A 7,919-nucleotide genomic window follows, 5' to 3' on the forward strand; every position below is an offset into this window, starting at 1 on the left:
ATTGTCCACGGACCAGTAATGCATGTTCCGTAGATTCACTGCCCCGTGGTTTGTGAAACCCGCTTCATCGGTAAACAGGTAGAACTGCAACGCATTCTCTGTTAATGCCCACTGACAGAATTCCACTCGACGATTAAAGTCATCACCATGTAATTGCTGATGTAGCGACACATGAAACGGGGGAAAGCGGTGACGATGCAGCATGCGCATGACACTACTTTGACTCAGTCCACCGGCTCTCGCAGTGTCCCGTGTACTCATGTGTGGGTTCATGGCAACAGCAGCTAACACACCAACTGCACCCGCTTCTCCTGTGACGGGCCTGTTACGGACCCGTTTGCGTACTACGACCATGCCTGTTGCATACAGTTGGCGGTAGATGTTTTGCAATGTGCGGCACGTTGGATGCTCTCTGTCCGGGTACCGTTCTGCATACACCCTGCAGGCTTCAGCTGCATTTCGTCGACACTCGCCATAAATGAGTATCATCTCCGCCTTTTCAGAGTTCGAATACACCATAGTCACAGTTCCTACAACACTACACTATCACAGACGTCTGGTAACACGGTGTACTACAGTTGGTCTGCGCGCGGAGACGAATGCAGAATAACAATAGCAGCAAGCGCTACATGCGGACACTGCGACAGCTAGACCAAACCACAACAGTGCACTACAGCCACACTCGTAAACACGGTCGTCATCGTAAACATGTCCCTGCAGATGCTGCTCGCCGACCGTGGCTCGTGTTTGTTACAACACGCAACTGAATGTCGGAGGTTTCAAGCGTCAACTTTAGGTTACAATATCTCAGGATGTAATTAACATTTTACAATGCAACAAACGGCACTGATTACGTATTTGTTTATATGTTCAGATGTGCTAACAAAACTAACGTGGTTTCATTTTTTTTTAAAACGCAGGTTTGTGTTAAAAAACATACTTCCGTGCGTTTTTGTATGGTTTGTATTAAACAATTACACTAGCCCCTCTCCTCACGTTTGGTCTGTGGAATCGGTTCGTCAGTATTTGATGTGGTTTGCGAAATATATCCAGCGGTAACGTTAGGTGACTCACCCTCTATAAATGACCTAGTAGATAGTGTCGGAAGTTCCATGCGGCTTTTCGCGGATGATACTGTAGTACACAGAGAAGTTGCAGCATTAGAAAATTGCAGCGAAATGCAGGAAGATCTGCAGCGGATAGGCACTCCATGCAGGGAGTGGCAACTGACCCTCGACATAGACAAATGTAATGTATTGCGAATACATAGAAAGAAGGATCCTTTATTGTGTGATTATATGATAGCGGAACAAACACTGGTAGCAGTTACTTCTGTAAAATATCTGGGAGTATGCGTGCGGAACGATTTGAAGTGGAATGATCATATAAAACTAACTGTTGGTAAGGCGGGTGCCAGGTTGAAATTCATTGGGAGAGTCCTTAGAAAATGTAGTCCATCAACAAAGGTGGTGGCTTACAAAACACTCGTTCGACCTATACTTGAGTATTGCTCATCAGTGTGGGATCCGTACCAGATCGGGTTGACGGAGGAGATAGAGAAGATCCAAAGAAGAGCGGCGCGTTTCGTCACAGGGTTATTTGGTAAGCGTGATAGCGCTACGGAGATGATTAGCAAACTCAAGTGGCAGACTCTGCAAGAGAGGCGCTCTGCATCGCGGTGTAGCAGGTTTCGAGAGGGTGCGTTTCTGGATGAGGTATCGAATATATTGCTTCCCCCTACTTATACCTCCCGAGGAGATCACGAATGTAAAATTAGAGAGATTAGAGCGCGCACGGAGGCTTTCCGGCAGTCGTTCTTCCCGCGAACCATACGCGACTGGAACAGGAAAGGGAGGTAATGACAGTGGCACGTAAAGTGCCCTCCGCCACGCACCGTTGGGTGGCTTGCGGAGTATAAATGTAGATGTAGATGTACATCTGACCCAGCAAGGCATGTGCCGCCTTTGCGACTGTGGCCGAGCTTCCTCAGACGTACCGACAAGCGCGGAGTGCTGGATCGCTCCTCATCACGTTAGGGAGGTGACGGAGCCCCTAAGGGAAATAGCGGGCAGGTTTGAAAAGAGGACCAGTGTCCACCCACTTTGCTCACCAGGGGACTCACGTCCGAGACGTGGAAGAAGCTCTGCCGGCAGCGGCTGGGCGCCCTAGGGGCACCTGACTGCAAATCAGGCTCACGTAGGCACGGATGACGCCTGCCGCCTGTGTTCTGAGGCCACTCTAGGCTCCTACAGCTGGCTGGCTGCTTTGGTGAAGACAGTCAGCCACACTTGCGGAGTGGAAGCAGAGACAGCGTTTCGCAGCATCATCCCAGAAACCCTACTGCGGCCCTATGGTTTAGTGCCGACTAGAAGCCAGGGACTTAGACGATTCTGCAACGGTCTTCGATACGGATTTCCCGACCTCCGCTATCGAGTGGACGGACGTAGGACCCTCTGTAATTGGTCACACGTGCTCTACACGCAGGAAGTACACTACCGGACATTAAAATTGCTACACCACGAAGATGAAGTGCTACAGACGCGAAATTTTACCGACAGGAAGAAGATACTGTGATATGCAAGTAATTAGCTTTTCAGAGCATACACACAAGGTTGGCGCCGGTGGCGACACCTACAACGTGCTGACATGAGCAAAATTTCCAACCCATTTCTCATACACAAACATCAGTTGACCGGCGTTGCCTGATCGTTGTTGTGATGCCTCGTGTAAGGAGCAGAAATGCGTACCATCACGTTTCCGACTTTGATAAAGCTCGGATTGTAGCCTATCGCGATTTCGGGTTTATCGTATCGCGACATTGCTGCTAGCGTTGGTCGAGATCCAATGACTGTTAGCGGAATATGGAATCGGTGGGTTCAGGAGGGTAATACGGAATGCCGTGCCGGATCCCAACGGCCTAGTATCACTTGCAGTCGAGATGACAGGCATCTTGTCCACATGCCTGTAACGGATCTTGCAGCCACGTCTAGATCCCTGAGTCAACAGATGGGGACGTTTGCAACACAACAACCATCTACACGAACAGTTCGACGACGTTTGCAGCAGGACGGACTATCAGCTCGGAGACCACGGTTGCGGTTACCCTTGACGCTGCATCACAGATAGGAGCGCCTGCGATGGTGTACTCGACGACAAACCTGGGTGCACGAATGGCAAAACGTGATTTTTTCGGATGAATCCAGGTTCTGTTTACAGCATCACAATGGTCGCATCCGTGTTTGGCGACATCGCGGTCAACGCACATTGGAAGCGTGTACTCGTCATCGCCATTCTGGCGTATCACCCGGCGTGATGGTACGGGGTGCCATTGGTTACACGTTTCGGTCACCTCTTGATCGCACTGACGCACTTTGAACGGTGAACGTTACATTTCAGATGTGCTACGACCCGTGGCTCTACCTTTCATTCGATCCCTGCGAAGCCCTACATTTCAGCAGGATAATGCACGACCGCATGTTGCAGGTCCTATACGGGCCTTTCTGGATACAGAAAATGTTCGACTGTTCTCCTGGCCAGCTCTGACTCAATGCCCAGGCTTATCAAGGCCGTTATTGCGGCCAGAGGTGCTTGTTCTGGGTACTGATTTCTCAGGATCTATGCACCCAAATTGCGTGAAAATGTAATCACATGTCTGTTCTAGTATAATATATTTGTCCAATGAATACCCGTTTATCATCTGCATTTCTTCTTGGTGTAGCAATTTTAATGGCCAGTAGTGTAGCTACCAGTGTTGTGGAGTAGTACGTGAGGCGGGCACTTCTGGGTTTTTCAGAATACAGAAATCCCTCCACAATCCCGTTCTGGAAGAGGAGGAGGAAATCAGTGTTTGACGTCCCGTTGACAACGAGGTCATTAGAAACGCAGCATAAGCTCGGATTAGGGAAGGACTGAGGAGTAAATCGGACCTGCTCTTTCAAAGGAACCATTCCGCAATTTCCCTTAGGCAATTTAGGGAAATCACGGAAAACCTAAATCTGAATGATCACACGCGAGTTTGAACCGTCGTCCTCCCGAATGCGAGTCAAGTGTGCTACCCACTGCGCAACCTTCGTCGGTAGTCCCGTCCTCATCTCATACAGAGAAGAATAACATCCCCATTAATTAAAGGAAGTAGAATTCGTCATGTGTTGTTGTTGTTGTGGTCTTCAGTCTTGAGACTGGTTTGATGCAGCTCTCCATGCTACTCCATCCTGTGCAAGCTTCTTCATCTCCCACCACTTACTGCAACCTACATCCTTCTGAAACTGCTTAGTGTGTTCATCTCTTGGTCTCCCTCTACGATTTCTACCCTCCACGCTGCCCTCCAGTACCAAATTGTTGATCCCTTGATGCCTCAGAACATGTCCTACCAACCGATCCCTTCTTCTAGTCAAGTTGTGCCACAAACTCCTCCCCAATTCTATTCAGTACCTCCTCATTAGTTATTTGATCTACCCATCTAATCTTCAGCATTCTTCTGTAGCACCACATTTCGAAAGCTTCTATTCTCTTCTTGTCCAAACTATTTATCGTCCACGTTTCACTTCCATACATGGCTACACTCCATAAAAATACTTTCAGAAACGACTTCCTGACACTTAAAGTCGTCACTTTAATTCGTCATGGCAGATTGAATAAAGAAAATGTTATTCGTGTAGGACCAAATTGAGGAGCAAATCTCCAATGTCATGGAACGTAGTCAGTACATGAAATTACAACAGAAAAGTAATAACACATAAAAATAAAATGTTTATGAACCCAAAAAAAGTCAAGCCATAAGTAAATGGAATGAACAATACAAGAAGAATCACCTTAATTTCTCAGGGAACTCGTCAACAGAATGGAATGAGTGACCCATGAGGAAACTCTTCAGTTTCGATTTTAAAGAGCGTGGATTACTGCTAAGATTTTTGAATTCTTGTGGTAGCTTATGAAAATGGATGCAGCAGTATACTGCACCGTTTTCTGCACAACAGTTAAGAAGCCCGATCCAGATGCATGTTGGATTTCTGGTCAATATACCCAGACTAGGAAACAGGAGTCGACATGAGGTTCGCGAACTTATACCACTTATGGCACGAACCGCACATTCCTGAGCCGAAAATATCCTTTAAGAATGGTAAGAGTTATCCTAAAATATAATATCATACGACATAAGCGAATGAAAAGAAGCAAAGCAGAACAATTTTTGTGTCGAACAATCACTTCAGATAACGTTTGAATAGTAAAAATGGCAGCAATAAGTATTTGAACAAGACCCTGATCTTGGGTTTTCCACATCAGTTTACTGTCTATCTGAACACGTAGAAACGTGAACTGTTCAGCTTCTCTCGACATATGCCCATTCTGTGAAATTAAAACGTCGGGTTTTGTTGTGTGTTAGAAGCTGTAAAAACTGAGTCTTATTGTGGATTACCGTTAAGTTTATTTTCTACATGCCATGAACTTACGTCATGAACTGCACTATTTGAAACACAGCCAATGTTGCACAACATCCTTTACTACCAAGATAGTGCCATCAGCAAACAGAAATATTTTAGTATTACCCGTAATACTAGAGGGCATATGATTTATATAAATAAGGAACAGGAGTGGCCCGAACACTGATCCCTGGGGCACCACCCACTTGACTGTACGCCATTAAGGCCCCACATCACAGCCGTTGTCAACATTGAGTATAACGACCTTTTGCTGTCTGTTGTTAAAGTACGAGGTGAACCAATTGTGAGCTACTCCCTGTATTCTGTAATGGTCCAACTCCTGGAGCAATATTTTCTGATCAACGCAATTAAACGCCTTAGTTAAATCAAAAAATATCCCTAGCTTTCGAAACCTTTTGTTTAATCCATCCAGTACCGCACAGAGAAGAGAGAATATAGCATTTACAGTTGTTAAACCACTTCTGCATCCAAACTGTACATTTGATAGCAAATTAGGTGATATAAAATTATCAGTTATACTTACCTACACAGCCTTTTCAATAATTTAAGCAAACACTGATGGCATTGAAATAGGTCTAAAATTGTTTGCATTATCCCTTTCTCCCTTTTTGTAAAGCCTCTTTACTACATCAACCGTTCAGGAAACTGACCATTCCTAAAGGCAAAATTACAAATGTGGCTAAATACAGGGCTAACATGTGCAGCACAGTGTTTTAGTATTGTGCTGGGCACTCCATCATGACCATGAGAGTCCTTAGTCTTCAGTGATTTAATTACTGACGCAATCTCCCTTGTGTCTGTATCACAGAGGAGTATTTCAGACGTCAGTCTCAGAACGGCATTCACCGAGAGAGTTTTATCATTCGCTGTAGAAACTAAATTTTTACTTAATTCACCAGCAGTGCTCAGAAAATACTGTCTGTACATATATCTGAACAGTAACAGAAGAATATTTACTACGAACTGACTTTATATCGTCTACCTTGTGCTGCTGACCAGACACTTCCTTCACAACTGACCATATGGTTTTAATTTTATCCTGTGAAGCTGCAAAAAGGTGGGAATTTAAGGAGATGGGACCTGGATAAACTAAAAGAACCAGAAGTTGTAGAGAGTTTCAGGGAGAGCATAAGGGAACAATTGACAGGAATGGGGGAAAGAAATACAGTAGAAGAAGAATGGGTAGCTCTGAGGGATGAAGTAGTGAAGGCAGCAGACGATCAAGTAGGTAAAAAGACGAGGGCTAGTAGAAATCCTTGGGTAACAGAAGAAATATTGAATTTAATTGATGAAAGGAGAAAATAATAAAATGCAGTAAATGAAGCAGGCAAAAAGGAATACAAACGTCTCAAAAATGAGATCGACAGGAAGTGCAAAATGGCTAAGCAGGCATGGCTACAGGACAAATGTAAGGATGTAGAGCCTTGTCTCTCTAGGCGTAAGATTGATACTGCCTACAGGAAAATTAAAGAGACCTTTGGAGAGAAGAGAACCACTTGTATGAATATCAAGAGTTCAGATGGCAACCCAGTTCTAAGCAAAGAAGGGAAGGCAGAAAGGTGGAAGGAGTATATAGAGGGTTTATACAAGGGCGATGTACTTGAGGACAATATTATGGAAATGGAAGAGCATGTACATGAAGACGAAATGGGAGATAAGATACTGCGTGAAGAGTTTGACAGAGCACTGAAAGACCTGAGTCGAAACAAGGCCCCGGTAGTAGACAACATTCCATTAGAACTACTGATGGCCTTGGGAGAGCCAGTCATGACAAAACTCTACCATCTGGTGAGCAAGATGTATGAGACAGGCGAAATACCCTCAGACTTAAAGAAGAATATAATAATTCCAATCCCAAAGAAAGCAGGTGTTGACAGATGTGAAAATTACCGAACTATCAGTTTAATAAGTCCCAGCTGCAAAATACTAACGCGAATTCTTTACAGACGAATGGAAAAACTGGTAGAAGCGGACCTCGGGGAAGATCAGTTTGGATTCCGTAGAAATGTTGGAACACGTGAGACAATACTAACCTTACGACTTATCTTAGAAGAAAGATTAAGAAAAGGCAAACCTATGTTTCTAGCATTTGTAGACTTAGAGAAAGCTTTTGACAATGTTAACTGGAATACTCTCTTTCAAATTCTGAAGGTGGCAGGGGTAAAATACAGGGAGCGAAAGGCTATTTACAATTTGTACAGAAACCAGATGGCAGTTATAAGAGTCAAAGGGCATGAAAGGGAAGCAGTGGTTGGGAAAGGAGTGAGACAGGGTTGTAGCCTCTCCCCGATGTTATTCAATCTGTATATTGAGCAAGCAGTAAAGGAAACAAAAGAAAAATTCGGAGTAGGTATCAAAATTCATGGAGAAGAAGTAATAACTTTGAGGTTCGCCAATGACATTGTAATTCTGTCAGAGACAGCAAAGGACTTCAAAGAGCAGTTGAACGGAATGGACAGTGTCTTGAAAGGAGGATAC

The sequence above is a fragment of the Schistocerca serialis genome, chromosome 12 (genome assembly GCF_023864345.2).
Source record: "Schistocerca serialis cubense isolate TAMUIC-IGC-003099 chromosome 12, iqSchSeri2.2, whole genome shotgun sequence".
Classification (NCBI taxonomy): Eukaryota; Metazoa; Arthropoda; class Insecta; order Orthoptera; family Acrididae; genus Schistocerca; species Schistocerca serialis.